The 26,064-nt window shown below is 35.0% G+C and overlaps 2 pseudogenes; one reads left to right on the forward strand and one right to left on the reverse strand.

Moving 5' to 3' along the window:
• The first annotated feature begins 5,817 nt into the window (after positions 1-5,817).
• LOC118614631 lies at positions 5,818-5,936 on the forward strand (annotated as a pseudogene).
• A 15,887-nt stretch (positions 5,937-21,823) lies between these two features.
• On the reverse strand, positions 21,824-21,939 carry LOC118614240 (annotated as a pseudogene).
• Between the last annotated feature and the right edge of the window lie 4,125 nt (positions 21,940-26,064).

Raw genomic sequence — 26,064 nt, forward strand, 5'->3', positions numbered from 1 at the left:
GATTGGTCCATCTGCTAAAGAAAGTGATCATAGCTACTATTTCCTACGCAACTACTTTGTGCAAGACAGGATGCTAAACACTTGTTTCTAAAGATCACCATTAGATAGAAGTTATAATGCTCATTTCACAGATGTAGAAACTGAGCTTCAGGGAACTTAACTCGTCCAAGGTAACAAAGGGGTTGAGGAATAGAGCTGAAACAACTCCAAAGCCAAAATGAAATTTAAAAACAAAATGAAAGAGGTCATATTAGACCATCCCTGTAAGTATATTTCAAATCTGACAGTCTCTGATTCGAAGAGCAGAACGAGATTTCATTCTTTCATGTTAACCTAAAAATCTATGCAGACATCCAAAAGAATGTGGGTACTAGATAAGTTTTTATTTCCAGGGGTTGTGTATAGGGTCAAAAGGTTCATTATCTAGTACAGATGCAGGGATTTTCTTTTGTAGGCTCTTCCATCCTCTGGTGTGTCTGCACTGCATTTATACATATTTTATTCAATTAACATTGTCTTGGGCCTACAACATTTCTGCATACAAAAGTATTGCACTGGTATCGTATAACAGTAAATCAAAGAAGAAAAGGGTCCCTTTATCAAAGCTTCGTTTATGTTTATTTTAAGAGTGTTCAAAAATTCACTCAATGTGGTTAGGTTTTACAGCTCTTAAAAACAAGCTCCAAATTTACAGATATTTCATAACATTCTTATCAGCATATAAGAGCTTCTTTCACAGCTGGCACAGAGTGTCCTTTCTTCTCTCTCTTCTAAATCGGTAGGATGCTCCTTAGATCTCCTTTTGTGAACATTTTCTCTCCTGGCAGTGGGGAATCACAAAGGGGATGCTATTGATCTGGCACTGAAGTGAAAATTTCCACATGATGAGATAGCTAACATAAGTACAAGTTCAGGCAGGAAACCAATGATTTTATTAATTATTGCTGGTCGTGTCATTATAAAAAAATACTCAGTCTAAAAGGAAAAATACAGAATGTGAGTGTGTGTGTGCGTGCGCACGTGTGTGTGTGTGTGTGTGTGTGTGTGTGTAAGAATAGGAGAGGGAGAGAGAAGAGAAAGGGGACAAGGAATGAGAATGAATGCCATCCTGTAGACACCCCACCAGCACTCACCAGAGGAAATCAAGTTGCCGCCAGTTTGGCTGGGGTTCAGCGCCATCTGCATAGTATTTAAAAGTGAGAGCCAAGCTCTGAGCTATTTTATTGGAGTTAGTAAGGAAGCTCTCCAATCTATATCTGAAACTCAACCGTTCCAGCTTTTGAGCATCACTAAAAAGAGCTTACGGAGGTCAAGGAACTTAAAAACAGCATGAAGAGCCTCTTTGCAGTCCTTATAAAACCAGGAATCAGTAGCCTAAGCATTTGATTAGACCATTTGGTCTCTAAGGAATGGTGGGAAAATTCTGAGGCAGTTCTTAAGGACAAAGGTATGAGATAAAGAAAAAAAGTACTAATAGATAAAGTATACAGAGCACTTAGGTCCAGGCACTCCTTTAAGATTTTTATATTTACTAATCATTCAATTCCCACAGTAACCTTGCGTGTAATTATTATTATTATTATTATTATTATTTTTATTTTGCAGATGAGGAATCTCCCAGGGTGAGTTCCTGTGATATAAATTTTCTTTTAATGTTGGCTTTCAATTTTTGATCTTCAAAATCCAATACTAGTTTTGTTCCCATGTGATTAAGAAGTTTGCAAATGTGATTCGTATTTTCTGTCAATATCCATGAAGCATTTAAGAAAAAAAAAAAACATAGCTTTTTTTGAAAAAGAATAGATTAATAAGATTTGTCTAGACATGTAGTTAATAGTAATATTATTTAACATGTATTGACTGGCTTCTGTCGCCAAACTCTGCTTTTCACATAATGAATTATATTAATCCTTCCAATAAACCCATAAGGTAGGTGCTATTATGACACCCATTTGTAAATGAGGAAGCTAAGGCATAAAGCTAGGTAACTTGCCTAAGATCACAAGACGAGCAAGTAGCTGAGACCAGACTTAACCCAAGACAATTGGCTCTTGAGTCTATGCTGTTGTTCTGGTATCTATTGCTGCCTCAAAAATTAGTGGCTAAAACCAACAATTTCATATTATTTCTCTCAGTTCTGTTGGACAACTGGACTCAATGAGTGCTCTCAAGCATAACAATCAAATTACAGCTGGGGCTGGAGTCAATGAAGGCATAACTCGGCTGGACATCTAAAATGACTTTTTACTCACAAAATTGGCACCTCGGCAGGAATAGCTAGTATTGCTGAGGGCTAGCTGTCCCTCTCTCTCTGTGTCTCTGCACAGTCTCTCAGTGTGGTTACCGCGGGCTTCCTTACAGCATCATGGTCTCAAGATAGTCAGATTTCTTACATTGCAGCTGGCTTCTCCCTGTGTGAGCAATCCAAGAGACCTGAGGAGAAGCTGGAAAGTTTCTATTTACCTAGCCTTGAAAGTCAAACAGCACTACTCCTCTTTATCTTATTGGTCAAAAGCAAGTCACAGGACCCACCCAGATCCAAAAGAGGGGTGTACACAAGAGAGTAAATGTGGGAAGCATGATTTGCTAGGGGCCCATCTTTGGAGATCAGCACCATAGCTCTTAGCTACAATTATTTGTTGCTTATACTGTAAACCGCAGAGCCAAAGATTTGAGTCCTGTTTGAAAAAGGAAAGGAAATTCTACTGAAAATAAGCACGGAGGAAATCCTTTTTAAAATAACTGTCTTTTTCTACTAGAGAAATCTGCAGAGAAGGCACTGAGTTACCTCCAGACAATATCAGTGAGAAGAATTCCAAAAATGTCTGGAAAGATTGTAAGCCTCATTAGGTAAGATAAAAATTAGTGTTTTTCTTATTCCTTCACTCTTAAGAACAAAGTTTAAAGTTTCCCCAGAATGCAGGCGTTTTCCTGATTCTTATCCTAGCTCTGCTGATAATTAGCTTTGGCCATGTCACAAAACTTCTCAGCAACACTTTCCCCTTCTTTTAAGTGTGATTATTAGTATTCCGCATCATGGAATTGATGAAGGGATCAAATGAGATGATGAACATGAAGGTACTTTGAAAAGTAAAACATAAAGCTCTATCATTTGGGATCTTGCTATTGGTAGATTAATGGTTTGATATATATTTCCTCTACTGGGCTATAAGTTTCATGATATCAAGGGCCATCTTGTGCAATACTACTGATGAGAATGGTGTTAAGTCCATAGTTAAGAAGACCATATACTTTATCATCCAAGCAAGAATATTTTCAAGTACAAAAGGGAACATTTTTAATAACTATGTTATAGACTAACAGATGTAAAAAGGACATATGTTAATTCTATTCTGGTGGGCACTCTAAACATTTGTTCAATATAAATATTATTTATATTAATTATTATTATTTATTTTTGTTCCTTTTTTATATGAATCTTGTCATTCTCTTTTATTCCATCCTTCCTTCATTATCATCCAGTTTTATCTTTATTTCCAATGTCAGAACTAATTCCTTCCTACCTGTAATGACAAATTGACTCTTTCATTAATAGATTACCACTTTAAATGTCAAGCTACCGCCCAGGAATTAGTTACATTTTATTAATCCAAATATAATTGTTCAGTGCCTACTACATAGCAAGCTCTGTCTCACATGGGCCTGGCAGCAAAGACCAAGACAAGCAAAATCCCTGTCTTCAGAGAACTTACATCCTTATAAAATTAGACAATATAAATACAAGTATAACAATTTCAGATTGTGGTGAGTACTATGAAGAATATAAAATAGAAATATTTGGGAGTCAGTGATGTGGGTTTTAGAAAAGACTATCTAGAGAATGAAGACTTTTAAGCTGAAATCTGAATGAATGAAAAACCCAGGCATATGACGGTCTGGGAAAAGTGCTGAAACCAGAGAGATCAGCAGATACAAAGGCATGAATGCGCTTGTCAGCACGCTGAGGAATGGACAGGTCATAGGGCGGGAGCCTAGGAAGCATCGGGGAGAGTGGTATGGTTGAGGTTGGAGAGCACTAGCTTCGAGGTCAGATAGACCCACATTAGAATTGTTGACTCTCCTTATTTCATTGGTATGACATAGACATGTTATTTAGATTCTCTGAGCCTACTTTTCAGGGTTGATGTGAAGATTAAACAAGATAAATGAATGTGAAGGGTCCTACATGTAGTAAATACCATATAAATGGGAGGTGCTATCAAGCCACAAAATTACTTTAAGTTTCTCAAGTGAGCGGTCTTAATATAATCATAAATAACTGTATTGTAAAGTACTAACCCAAAAACTAGACTTAAAATTAAAACTACTATCATCTTTAAGTTTTGTTTTGTTTTGTTTTTATATTTCCCTGATGGTCACTGAAAAGTCATATGTTCAATCTGCATATAGATCGCGCAGAATAAAGACTAAAGTAAGTCACTTATATCATTTCTGGAAACTCCTCTGGTATCCCAGCCCTGGTGGCCTTTATCTGTTTCCTAATCCCCTCATCTCAGTGCCCCTTATATATTGCTATTAATTATCCAACTAATACAACCAGTACTCAGGCACCAGTTTCCCTATCCTCTTTTTAACCCTCTCCATATCCCACTTTGTATCTTTCACAGAATAAAAACACTGGTGTTTATAAAGAAATCCCAAGCTTGTCAGTCTGTGCTGAAAAGGCTTAAGCTTTCTAGTTAGAGCTTGGCCCTTTGGTGCTCGTCTCGAGCTACACCTGTTGTGCAGGTGCCATTCCAACCACTCTCCACTGAAATGGACAGTGTATGAAGTCCTTTGTGCAGCTCTACAGGTACATTAATTATAGACTACCTGGATCCATCTAGAACTCTCGGCAGTAGCAAGACGGTACTTAATGTTCTGTTAAACGATGTCTCCAATAGTGTGTATTGTGGAGGATTATTAGAGACAGTCAGATAACGGTTTAGTATGATCAGGAGTCATTTGATCACCCCAATTGTGTCCATACTCAATTTAGTTGCAAAATAAAACTTTTTCTTTGATAATAATCCTCCAAAATTGATAATAGGTATCAGCCTTGGAACAAGGAATGAGAGAGTTATATTTACTGCCATGAAAATAATCTCCAGTCAGGGAAATACATTAGCATTACTGAAATGCTGGCTCTTGCATGGATGTGCCCCTAGTTCTTCTCTGAAGCCAGCAATCCCGAAAGCATTTTCTTACTTTGATTTCAAATGTGGAAAAACTCAGTACTGCCAAAGATCGCATTTTTTGAAAAAGACAAATGTGAGTAGATTTTTTTTTTTTACCAAATGCATAACAAACTGAAGCAATTTGAATGACCCGTGTTGAAAATTAAAAAGCACTCATGTAAAAGAATCAGCATGTGGATCTCTCATTTAAAAAAGAATGAAGGTAATTAAATCATCCTTTTTTAGTGTGTCCAAGGAAAACCCACTAAGATGAAACCAGTTTGCCAGCTCATTAGGTAGAATACATAAAGGTGGTCAGAATTATCTTAGCTTCCTTAAAGCTTAGGGTAAGGGAATGGACTTACCCATATAGAAAGACTGGTCAGGTACATGCCCCAACTCCTCGGAGAATATCATCTCTAATAGAGGGATAGCCTGTTTTTCTAGTCTTATTTTTATTTTAACTGAGTAGTTCCTTGACTCACAGAGGAAGACACGGAAGATGGCAAGGGCTGGGAGCTTTCTTAGTAGAAGGAAAAGAAACCTAAGTTTTTTATGGCTGAGTTTTAGTAGCTCCTTCAGTTCCCTCATCGGGCCCTTAGTAGCTAATGAAAACAGCAATTTAGATCATGAAAAAGTAGTCTACAACCATGCCACCCTGTACACGCCCGATCTCATCTGATCTTAGAAGCTAAGCAGGGTCTGACCTGGTTAGTACTTGGATGGGAGACTACCTAAGAATACCAGGTATTGTAGGCTTAAAAATGTTGGCACAAACAAACAAACAAATAAATAAATTTTAAAAATATGAAAAGGGTAAAGTAGAGAAAACTGGAAAGAAATTCCTTAGGAAGGGAAACAAGCAGATCCATATTAATACTTAATTTAATACTCATTGTGAACTAGGTCCTTTTTTTGTTCCTCCTTGTTTACTGCTTCCAAAGGACATAGCCCGAATCTCATGAGAAAAAAGCTGCCTTTCATCCCTCTTAGTAATTTTATTTAAAATCCCATCACATGACTAGGGAAAATATGCTGACTTAAGGGAAATAGCATAACAGTATTCCATTTACCTCTGGACTCCCAGAATCACAAATATAAGAAAAGCATTTTTCTTAAAGTTAAACTTTTAAAGTGTCCATCAAAAATCACAATCATATTCCCTAATCGTTAGTACCTATATTGTATCTCAGCCCCAATCTCACTCTTTATTGAGTCCCATGTTTACAATTTCCCATAGGATGTTGCCACCGAGATGCCTCTTACGCCTTAAAATTTAAACTAGATCCATAACCTCTTCCGTTTACAGCATAAACAGACTTCCAGATTCTTATTCTTCTACCTTCAGAATTATTTTGGAGCTATTTCTCCTCTTCTTTGTAGAGAATTCAATTCCATTTATTGCACAGAATATATATTGGACCCTAATAAGTGCATGAGATATAAAGCTAAATAAAAGAACAATCCTACCTTCAAGAGGCTCAGAGTGTGGTGTGAAAGAAAGACACATATGCAAGTGACAACACAAGTTGGACTAAGATCAGTTCTAGCATAGACATGTAGAGTGAAATGACTGAGGAGTAGAGTTTCAACAGGCAGAATGTGAGGGAAAGCATTCAAAGCAACTGTGACAACATGAGCACAGCAAATATAGTGAGTATATTCAAGGAAATGAAAGCGATCAGGACAGGGAACGGATGGATGGTGGAATGTGGTCAGAGATGAGGCTGGAAAGTCAATTCATTGCCCTCTATCAGCGCAGATCAGCAATTGTGATCCTTCCTTTACCCTGCATTGTTTTAAAATATTTTTTTATCTTATTCGTATTGCCAAGATATTTTTCAGTCAGTTCATCTCTTCGTGTTTGAGCTGTTTAATTAGATTATAAATTCTTAAGGAAGAAAAAAAAAAAAACATGTCTTCTGTGTTTTTTGTGCATTCCAAATAAGAATAAGTATTGTACACAAAAAGCAGTCTCCAATTTCCTGGTGATTCTATGTTGCACTGCACACATTCCTTCAGTGCCCATGGTTTTACAGGCAATTTTCTTCACAAGTGAGGACTCCACAAGAGAAGTCAACATCCATAGGAAGTATGACTAGTTATCAAGGTAAGGACAGGGGCAGGAACACAGATGAATGGGAGGTCCGGAAGATTATGACATTCACAATTCCCTGAGTATCAGAAGAAAAATGGGAAATATATTAAGGTGCTAAGAAACGACTCCTGCCCAGTCCAACATCCATCTCAAACTAGATACAATGGATTATGAAAGTCCAATTTCATGATCTACTAAAAATCATCAGCCTGAGACATTTTATTCTTTTTTTATCTCCTCCTACAACAATATTTCACAGTTCAAGTTTTGTCTTTACTTGTCCTTTTTACAATCTTTTTCACAATTTTAAAGAATGCAACATGCATTCTGTGGAAGAAAAAAAAAGACAGGATAGCACCAGATTTACTCTGACCTTTTTAGGGTTCCAAATTTAGTTAGTTAGCCATTTCTATCTTCTTAGCTCTTCAGAAGCTCATGTGTTAGAGAGAACTAAAAATGGCAAACCCCTCCAAATTACCAGCATTTAAAAGGTTAAACAGTTTATTTTTATCCCACTAACAGAGAATTAAAACTCCAATGTGTTCGGGCTTACCATGACAAAGATCACAGCAAAAATCTAGAAATTATCTGTTCTTAACCCTTTCCATTGACAGACCTCAGACCTTACTCTGAGGGGTTTCTTGCCAAATTTTACAAACTGTTGAACTGTGGCTTTCAAGATTCATCACAAGGCAGCACGGCTGCTACCTTTCTTCCTCAGAGTTGATCATCTCTGTCCACAGGAGCCCAGAGTGCAGGATTCAAAGACCCCGGAATACGGAACTCTCACCGGTAACAAATAAACTCCACCCTCTCAGCTGCTTCAGTGAGCATAGGATTTTTCTATATAGGCAGTTTAACCTCAAATGAACATCCCTATTCAGGTTGATGGATGGCTTTCTCTGTGACCAGAAATAACTATTTTCAGTGATATCATGTGAAACAAGAAGCAGACTCACATACCTTTTGTGTAAAGAGGCACGAGGGCATACAAAGACAGCCAGGAACTTTATCATTTATAAGTCATGTGCTTTACTACTCTCTCTTTCTTCTCCTCTTTCTCGGAATATTAACGCCATAAATTGCTTTTCTAAATACACCATTTTGGGGCACACATGCAAAAAGTGAGAATCCCAACAGTAGATAGTGGAGGATTTGTCTTATCACCTATGAATTAGGCCTGTGTGAGACTTCTTGTTCAAGAGAAATGGGGTCACCAAGAAACATGGTTTAGCAAAGAAAGAGACCCATCCAGTACTTAACAGCTTTGATCCTTTCTCCCTCTCCTCCAGACTACTCTCAATTTTCTAACAAAAATAGCCATGGCTTGCCTTTGCTTACCCGTTTCAAAACCTGCTTTGATAACACATAAATGGGTGGCATAATTTCCAAGCATGAGAAAAGTGAGCTACCCACTCTCACAAAACAAAGACAGCCCGCTGGCCTGTTAAAAAAATGAAAGAATTAAAAATGGAATTTTTTGTTTCTAACACAAGAACGCTTGGTTGGGCTTTGGAGGGGTAGTTTAGGCTTTTGTGACCTGCGCTCTGAGAGCTAACCTGGAAAGCATAGTTAGAAGGTGTGGTTAAAATACAGGTCTTAGATAAAAAAATTCACTACTTATGTAAAAGCGATATTCTCTGGGGTCCTAAAACTACACTCTATTCTCAGAAAATGAAAATGTAAGTGACACTAATGTGTTACATTCCTTGAATGTATCAGCCTTACAAAACCAGGCTAGCCTAAGTTTTGAAAAATGTATTTGCTCTCTTCAAGGGATTTTCTTGCATAATATAAAAGTTCTCCTTTACACCATCTTTAGAGCACAAAGATAATGGGAACATAGGGGAGTCAAATCTTACATGAAGTTAAGTTTCAGATTCAGCATGTAAGGTGAAAATTACATAGTCAAAATTGCCCTTGAAAATCCTTAATATTATCTATAAAGTAGAGTATACATATTTTGTATATATAACATTATATAGTAATTTTTATTCATGCTAAATTGTGGGAATTTTAATGCTGGATTAATGAAAAGAATAAAGGGAAAGTCTATGAAATCTATATAGCTCTATGAGCATTCAAACTAGGAAAGGTAGGAAAAGATAGAGAATTGTAAATCTGGTTTGTTCTATTCTTTATTCATATTTAGTCTCTATAACCTTAGTACATATTAATAGAATTTTTTTTTGATGGGCATTAAATAAGGTTAATAGAGTCAAATTATAACCCCAAAATTGCATATATAGGCTTGTTGTGACTCTCCTATAATCAATTATGATTTTACACACCTAATCATTTTATAAATGCATTTGCACCCATTATGTTATTGGACTCTTATTAGGTAGATAACCGGGACAGATAGGAGCATTCTCAATTGTAGATGAAAAGATAACATATAGTTTAAACCATTTGTTCAAGGTCACTCTGCTTATCAGGGTAGCACAGGGAATTCAAACCAGATCATCTCATTCCCGGTGTAGTGTCTCTTCCACAGGATCCCCCTGTTCAGAAGGCAGTTGACACAGGAACAGTGTACCTTTATTCAGGAGACTGTAGGGTGTGAAATAAATAAATAAATAAATAAATAAATAAATAAATAAATAAATAAATAAATAAATAGATAGATAGATAGATAGATAGATAAATGGATGAATGAATAAATAAATAGAAAGAGGAGGGAAAGAAAAGCAATGCCTGATGTGGTCACCCAATTTGGAAAGAGAATGAGATTTGTGAATAAGCAAGAATAATATAGTTTTCAAAAAGTTATGGATGGTTTCTGGGAATTCTAGGGAAATGGAGGCAATCAAATGCTAGTAACCTGGCAATATTTGGACCTTCAATTACCTAGAAAGACTTCCCCTGACACCGACCACAGCTGAAAGACAAATTTTGCCCTCACCCTAAATACTTCAGAAAATATACCAAGGAGGAGAAGAAAAATAAGAAGAATGAATTAAAAAGGAGGAATAGAAGAGAAACATAGCAAAATATATTCAAGAGCCGTTTCCTCAGACTGGAGCTCACTCAGACCCCTCTCTCCACTCAACTCCTTTATAACTCAACACCCACATTTATGTTAAGACATGTGAAGTAAAGAGAACTCTACTTTTGGACTATTGAATAAAAATGATAATGAACTAAGCAGACAAGGGGATTGTGTTTGATAGGATGGTTTTGTTTTAAAGATGCCAAAAGAAAAAAGACCACCCTTTGGTATTGAGGAAATCCATTTAGAGTTTAATATCCTGCTTTACTTTAAAGAGAAAAAAGTTAGTGTTAGGAGTAACAAAAAGAATTTTTTTCCCCCAGATTGGGATTAGCTAGCAGCAGATGCTAATTCATTTTATAAATGAGCAGCAGATATTTTCATTCCCATTCCCGAAGTAAAATGGAAAAATTACTTTTTTAAATAACAGAATACAACTATGTTTTGATGAAAAAAATAATAAGATAAATACGTCATCACCCAAAGAAGCAATTGCATTACAATTCATCTTAACTTGGAGCTGAAGGCAATCTCTCACAAGTCAATATTAACCACTTATATTTGTAAGGAGGTAAAGATTGTGTCAACTTTATCAGAGTGCTAGAATTCCTATGACAAGAAATTGGATGGGGAAAAAAAAACCCATGGATGAATATGCTGAGAATAGAGGAGAGAAACAGGGAAATTAGCAAGAGAAGATCAAGGCAGGGAATTCGTAGGGAACTGGCCCATGAAAATTCTACAATGGTAAACATTTAAAAGTTTAAAAAATTTCTTAAGATTTTAAGAACATTTTAAGAATGGAATTCTCTAATATTCAATTTATCATTTCAATTTCTTCTGTAGCGAAGTTCTTCACTCTCTCCCTACCCTAGTGTGTGTGTGTGTGTGTGTGTGTGTGTGTGTGTGTGTGTGGTAAAAGTTAAAGTCTATCATCTCTATGAATATTTTGCATGAAAGAGTTTTTGGTTGAACTCAGTAAGAGTTGAGTTTCTCATCTTAGTTTTCCAAGTGTAGGAAAAAGGAAGCAGTGACCCAGAGGCAATAATTAGCATCCATTTCTTCATTTAATCAAGGATTATTAATGGAATACTCACTACAGATTTGCTTTATTCTGGGCAAGGAAAATAGAACAATGAACAAAAACACAAATTCCCTTTTCTAAAGGAGCTTAGACTCTAACAGGTAAGAATGATAACAATAAATCAAAATACAAAATAATGTCAGGTAATACTAAGATAAAGAGAATGTTTTGAAAGAAAACTAAAAAAAATGATATATTATGTGCAACAATAAGTATTTACACTGACTTCTCTTCTGAAAAAGGGGATGCAGAAGACAATAGAATAATAACTCTGAAGTGCTAAAAGAAAATAATTGAAAAATAATAATAATCGTCATTTCAGAATTTTTATCACAAAAATCTTCAAAAATTAAAGTGACTAATTTGAGAAGGCTACATAGTGTATAATTCCAACTATATGAAGTTCTGGAAAAAGCAAAACTTAGAGACAATACTAAGATCAGTAGGTTCTGAGGGTGGGGAGTATAGGGAAGGCTAGGAATAGCACAGAGGAATTTTAGCGCAGGCAGTTAAAATACTCTGAAACCATAACAATGAATATCTGTTGTTATACATTTGTTCAAACCCATTCAATGTACAACACCAAGATTGAGCCCCTTCGGTAAATATGAACTTTGGGTGACTATGGTGTCTCAATGTAGGTTCATCTATGATTTTTTAAAAATGTGCCAATGGGGGCAGGCAGTATACGGAAAATCTCTGTACCTTTCTATCAATTTTAATATAAAACCTAAAACTGCTCTTAAAAATAAAGTCTTGTTTTTTTTAAAACAATAAATAAGACTTAGTCTTAAACACCAAATGTGAGGCCATTTTAATGACCAAACTGTGGAACCTCGAATCTAGTCCTGATGTTAAAAGATCCAATATCTAATGGGGAAATGGAGTTGACAGAACACAGTTAAAAGCCACGCTGAGGAAAAAATAAAAAATAAAACCACTTCCTGTTTATACTTCTAACCAGTTTTTAAATTCTTCAATACATATATTACATATTCTAAAAATGAGGATGAAATATAAACTTTTACAGATAAAAGAAAACTGGAAGAACTCATTGCCAGTAGACTTGCATTAAAAGTTTTTCAAACTGAAGGGAAATGATAGCGGATGTGAAGTTAAATCTATATAAAGGAACGAAGAGCACTCAAAATGGTAATTAAGTGTGTAAAAGAGGATATTTTGTTGTTTTCTTACTGAAGTTTCTTTAATGATGATTGACAGATTAAAAAGAAACTGTGGTGATAAAAGTCAGAAAATAGTAGTTGCATTAAACAAAGAGGTAATGGTATAAATGTTCTATATTTTTATATAAGTAGGATCATATGAGTATATATGTTAATTAAAATCCATCACACTATGCAAGTCACATCTCATTTTGCTACAGGAAATTCAGCTCCAATAAAGTAGTGTTAAGATGAAAAACGCATGAGGACACAGAAAGGTTTGAGGTCATGCGATGTACAAAGATGTAACAAGAAAATAATAATAAAAGAATATAGCTACATTAATATTAGTCTAAATAGTTTTAAGAAAAAATCATTATAGATAAAAGTATGCTATATCATAAAAAAAAATGTTTAATATATCAAGAAGATTTTTAAATGTAGCCTCAAAATATAGAGTGAAAATAGAATTACAGGGAAAAAAATAGAAAAATCTACCTTCAAGTAGGACATTTCAACATATCTTTCTCAGGAATCAATATTTTAAACAGAAAAAAAAATCAGTAAGGTTATATAATATTTGAACAGTAAGATTAATAAGCTTGATCTAATGGACATAGATAGACCATTCAATCCAACAATCGGAAGTTCACATTCCATTCAAGTATAAAGGATACATTTACAAAGGCCGACCACGTAAATGTATTTCCTATCCTATTCTATTATTGTATCATGTCACAACTATAGCAAGTCTCAACCAATTCCATTTACACCAATAAAATTAAATGTAGAAGTCAATAATCAGAAATCAGAATCCTGTAAGTTAAGCAATCTTTAAAAATGCATTTCTAAATGACTCAGTCAAAGAAGAAATAATGTTGGAAATAAGGTTATCAGAAGTGGAAGTTTTACTATCAATCAGAACAGAGAAATGGTGTCATTTTGGGAAAAGAATGTGGAGTTTAAGGAGGTTTTTTACTTCATTTTAAGATGGGATATATAACAGCATGTTTGTGCAGGATGATGAGGCAGATCTTCAGGATATGGGGGAAATAATGCTGCTGGTTGGGTCAGTGGGTGCATAATTCCAGGGACAGTGTCCTTAGGAAAGTGAGATAGATAGAATCTAGTACACAGATGGAAAGGTTTTCTTTATTGTCCATACATTATAACAAGAAGGAAGGCAGAGGCTGCAGAAACTAGTGTTTGTAAATGGAGAAATTTGGAGGCGGACAGATTAGAAATTACTATCTGATTGCTTATACCTTCTCAGTAAAATAAGCAACAAAATAATCAACTTAAGGTGAGGAGTGGGGATGGAGATGTTGGAAGTTTGAGGAGAAATGACAATGCATATGACCTTTGTCTTGGCAAGTGGGATATGGACCGGACAGGGAAAATACAGTGAGGTTTGTCATTAGGCCCCTTTCGGATTTCTACTTACAAATATAAAGGGAATCCAATCAACCAGCCAATGTGTGTCTTTCTCTAGTCATGATAAATTATTCTCATACCTGGATATACCTAAGGGTTAGGATTTTTCCAAAAGAGGAAGAAGGAGGGATAAACCAGCAAGACAAAGCCGGGAAGGATCACAAACATGGACAGCAGAATCCAACCTGCTAAGTGTAACAGAAGGCTTAGGGAAGGTAATGACAAGGTACAGGATTGGATCAAATATGATCTGAAGATATAAGCCCACCAATTCATTTCAGAAATCTTGAGGAGCTTTTTGAATTTTCTAAAATGATCCAACATAGACATATCCAAGAGTAATGACTTCCAAAACTTTTGGACTGTGATCCACTGATAGATATGCATTGTCTTAACCACCTAGACCATTATAACAAATGCCATAGACTGAATGGCTTAAACAACAACATTTATTAGAGCTTCAATATATGAATTTGGGGGGAACATAAACATTCAGTCTATGGCGTACGTATTACACCACAACCCAGCATTTATATACAGACATACATGACACACACATACACGCACAATGAAAAAGTTTCATGAAGTAATACTTGTCCTGGCTTATGGGTACTTGCCCTTACTTATGAGAAATAAATCTCGATATTTCGTATTCTATTCTATTATTTTTTAATGTTGGTAGCAGCTAATTAATTTGATTTCACAACCCTAGCAGGCAGCAATCTAAAGTTTGCATAAGACTACCACCAAATGACTTCAGTCCTTGCTATTCTTTATTTTCTCCTGCTTTCCAAATTGAAGGACATGGTCTCAACAGATTTTTTTACAGGTGCGAGATAGCTCATAATCACCATCCTAATAACACAGCCACTTTCCATTTATAAAATGCTTTAAACTTTTGAATGCTGACTCCTACTTTCTTTCCTATGCAACAGCTTGGTGATTTAAGCAGAGAAATGCATTATCCACATTTTATAGCATAGGAAACTAAGATTAAAAGACATTAAATAACTTGGCCAAGGTCACAGAATCAATAAGCAGCACACCTGTAACTGGTAGTTGTTCTGTCTCCAAATCAGTACACAAAAACCAAAATGCAGGATGAGACCCACTGAATTCTATCACATTTCTGGGAGACCCAAAATAAAGGAAATTGGTAAGGTAACACAAAGGAAAAAGAAAGGATCCTGGTTGGAAAGGAGTAGGGAAAAGTCTATGAGAGGAAAAGTAAATGCTAATTGCCCTATAGAAAAAGGGATATTAATATGTATGTGTATATATACATATAAAGTAGGATAGCTTATCGCCGAGATCATAGAAAACAATAAGACCTTATCCTTACTTACCACCTAATTCATATGGGACTAGCACGCAGACTTAAAACAGATGTCTTTATACTAATTATCAAGTTAATCTAGGCCTGGTTTCCAACAATAAAACATAAAAAAAAAAAAGCTATTCAAAAACTCTTGCCTTTTTAAAAAAGCATGCCTTCATTCTCCTTGTAATCGTGAAAAATATCCCCTCAGGAAATTAAAAATTATACATCATTGTGTGCTTATCTTACAGCCATGTTACATTACAGAAGCAATGAAGACAAAGGCTTAACTGTTTTTAGAGACAAATTTCTTACCTATAAAAACATAGACTATCTCCTGTTATTCATATACACCCTTCAGATCCTAGGCAAAATAAATAATGATAACAAAATAAACCTCTATTTAAACTGAATCATAGTAGAAAGTTAACAAGCGCTGGATCCAGATTTAAAACAAACAAACAAACAAACAAACAAAAAAACAAAGAGAAGCACATGTGTTTTTCTTATAGCACTGTCTAATGTTGTTGGAAAACAGACACAAAAGTTATCCACCTAGAATTTTTTTTCTTTTTTTCTTTTTTTTTTGCATTTGCATTTGCATTTGCCAGCCTTGGCAAAGAAGTTTCTCTACAAGATTTATTAAGTATAAAGTTGGACCACTTCTGTAAGAGATGAACTACTCTGGAGATGCAATAATACCGATCATAAAGTTGTTTCAAGGAAGGTTTTAAGAATCCTTATTGGAAGTCAGTGGATAGGTCAGAACATAAGAGCTATCTTGAAAAAAATCTTGAATTAACAACTTTAGGAAACACTTTCAAGGTGATTTGAGGACAGCACTTTGGAATCGATTTTAAATAATGAAAATAAATTCGGTGTCTCCATATGGAAAACTAAAGATTTAATTGCAAAAGCCCTTAATGTTGTCTGCTATATTACAGATCTTTTGTTGCACAGTGTTTTATTATTTTTAACTACTCTCTTTGTATAATCTTACTCTGTATTTACTCTACAGTTCCCTTTTGTTTCTTTGTAAACACACTAACTACAGATAAGAAGATTCTATTATTTTAGCTTACTCTGTGGCTCTTAGATTGTTCATTCAGAAGATCACATCACATCTCACCACAGCTGTTGGCAACATGTCTCACTTGAAATAAACAAACAGATTTCATTTCTTCAATATAGAATTCAGCTAATTGATTTTACCAGTGAACTCAACGTCATTTTAAAAATCTGAAAGATTTTAAATCTAAGATACATGAGTATGCCAGTCTCTAATGTCTTCTCCTAGGGTTAAGAAAGGGACATAAATAGCCATAATGCCATTTACACATACAAGCTGGATTTTTTAAACTAATGAATATTCTGCATTCCATGAATTACTAAGTTACCACAACTAAAACTGTTATACCAAGTGGAAACTTGGAAGTGCTTTTATTCCCAGTCCACAGGCTTCAGGTCAGGTTACCTGCTTTTGTTTTCGGAGTGACTAGCGTGCACCACCCTGTTGCCTGATTGGTCCAAAGCTGCACATATGATGCTGCAAGGCCAATCAAAGGGATTTTTGCTAGAATGTTAGAAATAGAACATTCCCTCCCCCCCACTTTTTTTTTTTTTCTGAAATAAAAGGTACCAAAGAATCCTAGAGCTGACAGACAGGTATCATCTTTACCAATGCAGGGGGACAGCCTGTCTGAGAAGAAAGCCAACCTGGAAAACAGCAAAGGGAGAGATGGAAAGAGCCACGCTCCAATAATATTGGTTCACCACTGGATCCAGCTGTGCTTGATCTAGATATGAACTTTGAGTTCTGTTTTTACATACCCTGGGTTTCTGTCACTTGGAAACAAAATGGCTCTGGCAAATGTTACAGATACCAAAAAGGATTAAGTGTTGCCATTTCTTTTATAGCATATTCACTGAAAGTGACCAAAACAAAAATGTCAAGTTGATTTTTTTTCCCTAGCCTCCCATTATGCTTAGTCCTCTACTCTAGATCTCCCTTCAGCCCCATGCCACTGCCCCGCCTCAAACTCTCCATACTCTAGTCTCCCCTACCCTGAATCCAAACTGACTCACAAGCAGAGTAATGATAGAAATCAGTTATATCTTAATATAAAAATATTCACTTAACAGGTAAATATTAGAAGTGAAGTATTAGAATCATATTAGAGTTTTTCATGTTATTTTATTTCTGACAGCACCACCATTCAATCTCCAGGGATAAAAATCTCAAGCCATATTTCACTCTATTTCTTCTTCCAACCAGTCTCAAATCAAGTCCTATTTTCTTTAATTCTTTTGTATTACTTTAAAATTTGTCCCTTTATTTCATTCGATTTCTTTTTGTTTAGCCCTAGATAATTTCAACTGACTCCTAACTAAAATCCCTACCTGGTCCTCTTCGTTAGATTATTATAGTTAACATAATATTTATCAATTACCATTTCATCAGATCATTTAACAGTGATTTATTTCATCCTCTCAAATAAACATGCCTAAAATTAGGATGGAGCGTCAATTCATCTTTCCTTATTCTTCATATGAAGCTGATCATCAAGTCCTGTCAAATCTACCTCCATAATGTCATCCCTAAATATCTTTTTAGAGGGTTAATATACAGGGATATCATTTTAAAAAGAAAGAAATGTAACTGGTCCTTAACCATATGAAATCATATACAACCTCGTTAATGATAAAAATTTATATTAAATTACAGACCTGCTAGAGTATCTATTATAAAAAGGGAAAGAAAAAAAAGAAGCGTTGAGGATGTGAAGAAATTACAGTGGGTCTGCCGTACATGGCTGGTGGGAATGTAAAATGGTGTAGCTGCTGTGGAAAACAGTTTGGCAATTCCCCAAAAAGCTAAACATAGAATTTACCATATGACCTAAAAATGTCATTTCTAGGTATATACCCAAAAGAATTCAAATAGATTCAAACAGATATTTGTACACTGAGTTCACTGCAGCATTATTCACAATAGCCAAAAGGTAGAAACAATCCAAGTGTCTATCGAAACATGAATAGATAAAATGTAGTATATACATACAATGGAATATTATTGAACCATAAAATCTTACAAAATGGATGAAACTTGAAAACATTATGTTAAGTGAAATAAGCCAGTCACAAAATGAGAAATATTGTATGATTCCACTTATATGAAACATCTAGCATATGCAAATTCCAGACAGAAAGTAGATTAGATTGTTTATCTGAGAAAAGTCGAACCTCTCCTTAACTTTTGAAGAACAACTTCACAGGATAGAGAATTCTAAATGGGTGGTTTATTTTTGTTGTTGTTTGTTTGTTTGTTTTTCTCTCAACACTTAAAATATTTCACACCATTCTCTTTTTGCTTGCATGATTTCTTAGAAGTCAGGTGTCATTTTTCATCTTTGTTCTTCCATAGGTAAGGTGTGCTTTTTGTCCCTGTGGATTTTTTCACTTTGATTTTCTGAAGTTTGAAAATGTTATGCTTAGATGTAGTTCTTGTTTTGTTTTTTGTTTTGTTTTGTTTTGGGTTTTTTGTTTGTTTGTTTGTTTGGCATTTATCTTTCTCGGTGCTCTCTGAATTTTCTGGATCTGTGGTTTGGAGTCTGACATTAACTGGGGAAATTCTGTCACTAGTGTTTCAAATATTTTATCTATTCTTTTCTCTCTTTCTTTTCATTCTTGTATTTCCAGAATGTATATGTTCTGTCTTTCTAGTTGTCCCACAGTCCTTAGGTTATTATGTTCTGTTTTTTCAATCTTTATTCTCCTTGATTTTTAGTTTTGGAGGCTTCTATTTCTATATCCTCATGCTCAAAGATTCTTTCCTCATCCATGCGCACTCTACTAATGATCTCATCAAAGGCATTTTTCATTCCTGTTTCTGATCTTTTTGTAAAAGTTTTGCGTCTCTTCTTATGTTGCCCATTTTTTCTTGCATGCTGTCTTCTTTATTCATAGAGCCCTTAGCATATTTTAATAACAGTTGTTTTAAATTCTCAGTCTCATAATTCTAGCATCACCACCATATCTGGTTCTGATTCTTGCACTCTCTTCAAATTGTGTTTTTTGCCTTTTAGTATGCCTACTAATCTTTTCTTAGTAGCTAGCCATGTTGTGCCAGATAAAAGAAACTGCTATAAATAGGCCTTTAGTAATATAATGGTAAGGTGTGGGGAGGGGAAGCATTTTATAGTACCGTGATTAGGTCTCAGTCTTGTAGTGAGCTTTTGCCTCTGGACTGTGAACTTAGCAATTTCTCAGTTTTTTGTTTTTTTTTTTTCCTCCTCTCTCAGGTGGGACAGGATGGCTATAGCTTTCTGGAGTTGGGTATTTCCCTTCTCCTAGGTCAGTTAGACTCTCATAATACTCTACCAAGTTAAGCTCTGGTTAGTTTCTCTTAAGGGCAGGCCTTGTTAACAGTGTGTCAGGCATTTTTGGAAATGGTCTTTTTCCCTTCTTCTAGCTAGAAGCCCAAGGAGATTCTTCTCCAATATTTACTATGAGACCCTGGTTAACTTCTTAGAGATAAACTCACAAAACGTGGAAAGTCCCTGAAGACTGGGTTCCCCAGGAGTTTTTTATCTCTCAGACTTGTCCACATTGAGCTCCCAGCAATTCATCAAGTACAATTAGAGTTTTCCTGTCTCAGGATTGGTTCCACCAGTGGTTCCCCTGGTGAGTCCCTGCTCTGGTAAGCCACGACTGTCTGTATTTGCCTGTCTTTCCAATCTTGGGAACAGTGGTTTGCCCTGTGTCCTTACTTCTTTTATGGATCCAAGAAGAATTGTCGATTGTTCAATCTGTTCAGTTTTTTTACTTATTAGACGGAGTGACAATTTCCAAGCTCCTTACATGTGTAACCAGAAACCCATATATTCCCGATTCATAGAATCTGTAATGAGTTAGTAATTTTTTTATGGCATGCCTAATTCAAAAGAAATACCTGACTGCTCTATTTATTAAGTAGTTTGGCCCAAACAACTTTTTAAATATGTATGTTCTAACATCTTAATAGCCATTTGAAAATAAATAATACAAATCAAGATCAAAGTTTTTTTTTTTTATCACAATTATTTAGCAAGGGGATGTGTATACCTATTGAGCACTGCGCAATTCTCAAACCTTAAACAAGATTGAAATACACCTCCTTCATTTTATGTTCCACAGAGATTTTCACATAAAATTTGTTTTCTATTACAGCAATCACCAGAATCCCAATTTTATAAAGACATGACATCATCAGAGGAATATAGCATAATCTAATGTTAAACAGTGATTTAACTCAAGCTAGTTGTTTGTGCAGTCTGACAAATATAAAACACTACTGTGTTTCTCTCAAGAATTTTAAATACCCCACAATTTCTAAGGGTTGATAAATGATGCGTCCACCCAGAGTCATAGGCAGCTGTAAACAGCTTTGAAGAATATCTCTATATCCTCCCATAAGATGATCTTCAGTATGTCTTGCTAAGTAATTAAGATAAGTAGAAAAGATGTATAAAGCATATTAACCAAAGGAGGCATAAATATGAGTATAAATATGTTTTTTTAATATTTAAAAGTAGAAGGAGAAACTATAAAGTTATTTTCAATATTAACCTATATGCACAGGAAGGTAACAGAATGTCAGAGTCTGAGATAAAATCTAGACTATTCTAAATATACTTTGTTCTTTGACTTAATAATCTTATACATGTTTTACATAATTATAAAACAATCTTTGAAAGTAATCTCTAAAAATAGAAAGCTAAGTGAAGCAAATGAATTTAACTGCATATTGATTTTTATGTCACAACCACACAGAGAGTAACTATTTTGTATAATTTTAAAACACAAAAATTAAAAGCTAGTGAGAAATTCTTCAACTGTATGAAGAACTACAAAACGTATTAAGCTGTTGTTAGTTATTATAGTCCTGGTAGTAGTGTTGATATTGTTACTCTGAGACTATTTTTTGTGTACTATTGTTTGAAACAATTATGTTGGTGTTGTTGAAAACTGGAATTCTTAGGTTAGTAGATAACTGGGAAAGTAGCTAAAGATGTAAGCTACATGAGAGTAAAAGAATCTTAGTCCTATAGTTGAGCTGGAAGAATCAGTATGATTTCACGATATAGTTTATCTTAAAATATACAAATATTTCTTAACTCTACTCCCAAAGCAGCATCCAGCATTAATTCTCTCCTCCAGAAAAAGGCCAGTGTAACATTATGACTAGTTCATTCCTTTTCACTTCACTGAAGAGTGTGTCCTCTGGGCCCTCCTGGGAAATGGTTAATTGGTGAGTTCTCTGGTTTTATATTATTAATCCATTCCAGTATACCCACTTCTATTAGCCTTTTTACCTCTTTCTCAATTCTCAGCCATAATAATTCTGGTATCTCAATTTCATTTACTGTGGGCTGTTTTTTCCCCCAAGTTTTAAGTACGCACTCAGACTTGCCTTAGGATTGGTTTCTAGTATATTTGTCAGAACATTAAGTTCTGAGTCATGGAAGGATGGCCCATATCAATATATTTCCATTTATCCGGCCTTTTTTTTTTTTAAATGCCTACAGCACCTGGCCTTCCTAGGTGGTCTCCCATCCATATACTAACCAGGTCTGACCCTGTTTAGCTTCTGAGATCAGACATCAGGTTTGTTCAGGGTGGCATGGCTGTAGACTATGAACCATAGCTCCACTGGGGCGCAAACCCAGGACCTCCTACGTATAAAGCAGACGTGCTAACCACTACACTATGGAACCACGTCCGCACTAATCAAGCCTTATATTCTGTCTCCGAGATCTAGTATTTTGCAGTCCATTCCAAGATATTTCGTCTTAATTTCTGCTAGTACATATTAGCCAGGTCCTGCAGGTTTTTGGTGACTAAACCCTTTCCTCCCATACAGGGACAATAATTTCCAATTGGGCCATGCTAAGACCTGATCTTAGTTATTGGTTACAATAACGGTATGTAAGAACTATCAAGTCTTCCCTCATTACCCCAGTTGATATTAACTCATCTGTTCCCTACATTACCATAGCATTTTGTTTACATCTCTATCTCAGCACCTTGTACATTTTGCACAGTTATAAAGTTATTTGAAAAATATCTATCTTGCTCACTAGATTTGAGTTATTTGAGGGCAAGGACCAAATCATATTAGCATTTCCAAATATCCCAAAACCAGAATAATGATTTAAATACAATTTGTTTACTAAGTGACTATTATTCTATTCATTCATTCATTCATTCATTCATTCAACAAATATTTATTGAATGCCTACTAAGTACCAGGCCTAATGCTAACTACTTGGGATATAACAAAGAGCCACGAAGGCATGGAAGCCACTTCCTCCCTCCACCTCCCACCAAAAACTTTAATTTCTTTTCAATTAACTAACGAACGAGTCCATTTTTCTGCCCTCTAAGATGTGTATTACCTTTTTTTTTATTCTTCCCCTGCATCATTCTTCCCTGTGTAGCTATAATAATGGTAATGCATATTGCACACGTATTCCATGTTGCTTATTTCAACTCATTTAAATCTTCGGGGTTGAATGAATAATTCCATTTTATAAATTGGTAACTTAAGTACAAGAGATAAACACTTTACACAAAAGTATAGAGTTCACAATTGGAGGGTGATAGAAAGAGCTGGGACTCAAAACACTGTTTTATACTATATATGTGATTTTCATTCTTACTAGTCAAAATGCCCCCTCTAAGTGTGGTATACCATATCTGCTGATAATAACAACTGGAATGCCCTACTTTTATTCATCCAAACCCTTGAACTAGTAATTGCTATAATTGTATCCCTCTCCACTACCTGTGTTCATGTTTTCTGTTGAGGGCATATAAAAATTTGGCTTTCTCTATTTTGAGCTATAGAAAAGATTTTTTACCAGTGATAAAATTTTGGGATTGTGACATTCATTCTCTTCCTCATTATCTTTCTTTGATATTCTGTACTTCTATGCACTAACCATTTAAACTTCTCTTTGAAATATAGACAAAAGAAAATTATTAGCAGAATTGTAATAAATAGCTCCTTCCTTCTTTTCGGATAAGTTTTGGTTTAGATAGTTCACTATTTTCCTTAGGTTAAATAATAGGTACGGGGTGAGAGAGGCTAAAATATTATTGGAATAAAAAGCCAATTGTTTTCAGGAAAAGAATAATTTTTACTTCAATGTAAAGTAAAGAGCAATGGGAAAATCAAATGGGAAAAAAGAAAAATTATGTTTAATTCTAAAATTAATTTTAAAATCTTAAAATATGTAACTTTGCAAAGTTATTGGTTTTAAAGCCTTTCTAATGTAATTTATATTAATTAATTTTCAAATTCTAAATTGTCTTAATGATACAACCTCTGAGTCATGCATATATTGAGACTATGTTAAGTATTTTTAAGATTCTATCGTGATGCCTGATGTAGGATTGGCAGTATTTAAATAATTCTGGCCCACAGCTTATCATCTCAGGCTGTGAACTTATTAAATTTGAAAAGAGGCAGTCAAAAGATTCATTCTAATGAGAGAAATCCAGCAGAATGAGCAGGTTGGTCCAAGAGGTGCTGATGGGTGTCTTAGAAGAATAGTAGTACGTACACCTTATCCTAAGTAAGAGCTGAGTGTTTCAGCCTATGGTGCTTGTAAACACACATGCACTCTCTTGGTAAAAGAGAAAATAGCCCTTGATCACCTAAGCTGTCCAAATGGAAATTACCCTATTGTCTCACCCATCACTGCTTGGTTCAGGCACTGTATAATTCATTTCCTACTCTTAGGCCTCTGTATACTATCACAAGAGCTACTGCAATATTTAGTATTTCAGGTTGGAAATGGGAAGTGATGCATAGACATAGTACTTAGTTTGAGATGATTACAGAGCATTGTGACTTGTAAAAGGTTCTCATAAATAAATAAGTTCAGGAGTTAACTTGAAACCTTAACATTAAAAATATTATAGCCAATGGAATTGTCTGCATTTTCTGAGGATGTGGCTTTCTGGTAAGATAATATTGGATTCTGAAGCTTTTCTTTCTCACAGTGAAGTACACTTGAAACTGGCTTTAAAGACTCATTACGCAAGCTTAAAAATCTACCTTTAAGAAAGTGGGTCTGGCAGTTAACCTAGCATGGAAAGAGAAGCAAATGAATATATACACTCTTCCTATGGGAATTCCAGGCCTAAAAAGTAATGTAAAAAGACAGTTTGCTCTCTTCTTCTTTTTCAAAATTACCATAAAATGATAATGACCTCAAGAATCTGTGTGTGGCCCATCTGATGTGATTTGGGCCTAAGGAAAAGCTAAAGGCTAAATGTATTTCAAGTGGGGGAAAACCAAGATAAACAGATCCCTGAGGTCATTATTTCCATTAGTTGACAGACTGTATACAATATTAAAAGCATTGTAAAAACAATGTATACTTTTTCAATGTTTGACTTTCAAAGAGCATTTATCTACACTCAGTTTCTGAACACCAACTCAAAGTAAAAGTAACTTTTATCCTTAGGGGAAGAAATATTTTAAAAAACAAACAATAAACAAATTATGGTGTACAGAGTAGAGTAGCTTTAGTTCAGTAAATACTCTAAACACAGAGCTGCATAAAACAAGCCATGGAGGCTAATTACATAATGCATGTTACAAATGTGTAGAAGTGTTCAGGAAACAGTTTTTAGCATTTGCATAGTTATTGATCTTTATAAAATATATCCTACCTATTTCCAAAATCAATTTGTGGAAGCAAGTTCAATGCTCAGTATGAAAAGAACCACCATTAAGCTAAGTTTTATTTTATCCACACCTCAAATTGATTTGGTTTACAATATAATTTTACTTTGTGATTTTGGTATGGGTCTTTAAAATATCAATATCAACAGATATTGGCCAGTAATATGTAAATACAGTTGTAGAAGCTGATTCTATGAGTCTAAAGGCTATACACATAAGATTTATTTGATATCTCTAAGTCAACAATAAAGATAGTTCAAACAGAAGTATTTATTCCTTTGTGTAAATTTCCAATATTAGGAAGTATCCTTTCAGAACTGTGCTATACATTCAGTTATAAAGATTTACATGATTCACATGGCTCTAAAACATAGCCTAATAATCTTTTCACTCTCTCCTTTCTCCTGGAGCCACTAGAAGTTTGTTTCACCACCTTGTCTGCTAGGTATTTCCTGTTTATGTTTTCTAACAGATTTCAGAGAAGATATTAATAAAATTTATTTTATTTCTATGATACTTGAGCTAGTTTTATTCGTGACTGAACATGCCATTTTACAGAAAACGAAGGATAATTTTTCTCCAAAATGCCCATATGTACATCAGAATAGCTAAAATGATAAAGATAGAAATACTAAATGTTGGAGAGGATATAGAACAACTGACACCTCCATGCATTGCAGATGGGAGTGTAAAATGGTACAACTACTAGGAAAATTATTTGGCAGTTTTCACTAATGGTAAATATATGCCTAAGCTGTGACCCAGCACTTCTATTCCTAGGTTTATTAATTAAGAAAAAAAAAATGAGTGCATCTTGTGCGTTTAAATCTGAGACCCACGGAGGAGCCAACTGAGATTAATTATGAGCCTTTATTAGCTGGTAGGCAACTGACTCTCCCCACTAGAGAATCAGCCCCAAACTTCCAGAGGAGGCAGCTTATAAAGCCCAAAACTATATTAAACAAGCAAGTAGGCTTACAGAAGCAGAAGTTAGCCATTAGCATATCTTTGCACAGGATAACTACACCCTTAACATTAGCATATCTTTGCATAGAATATCTC

This window comes from Rousettus aegyptiacus, unplaced genomic scaffold, assembly GCF_014176215.1.
Source record: "Rousettus aegyptiacus isolate mRouAeg1 unplaced genomic scaffold, mRouAeg1.p scaffold_m13_p_2, whole genome shotgun sequence".
Taxonomy (NCBI): Eukaryota; Metazoa; Chordata; class Mammalia; order Chiroptera; family Pteropodidae; genus Rousettus; species Rousettus aegyptiacus.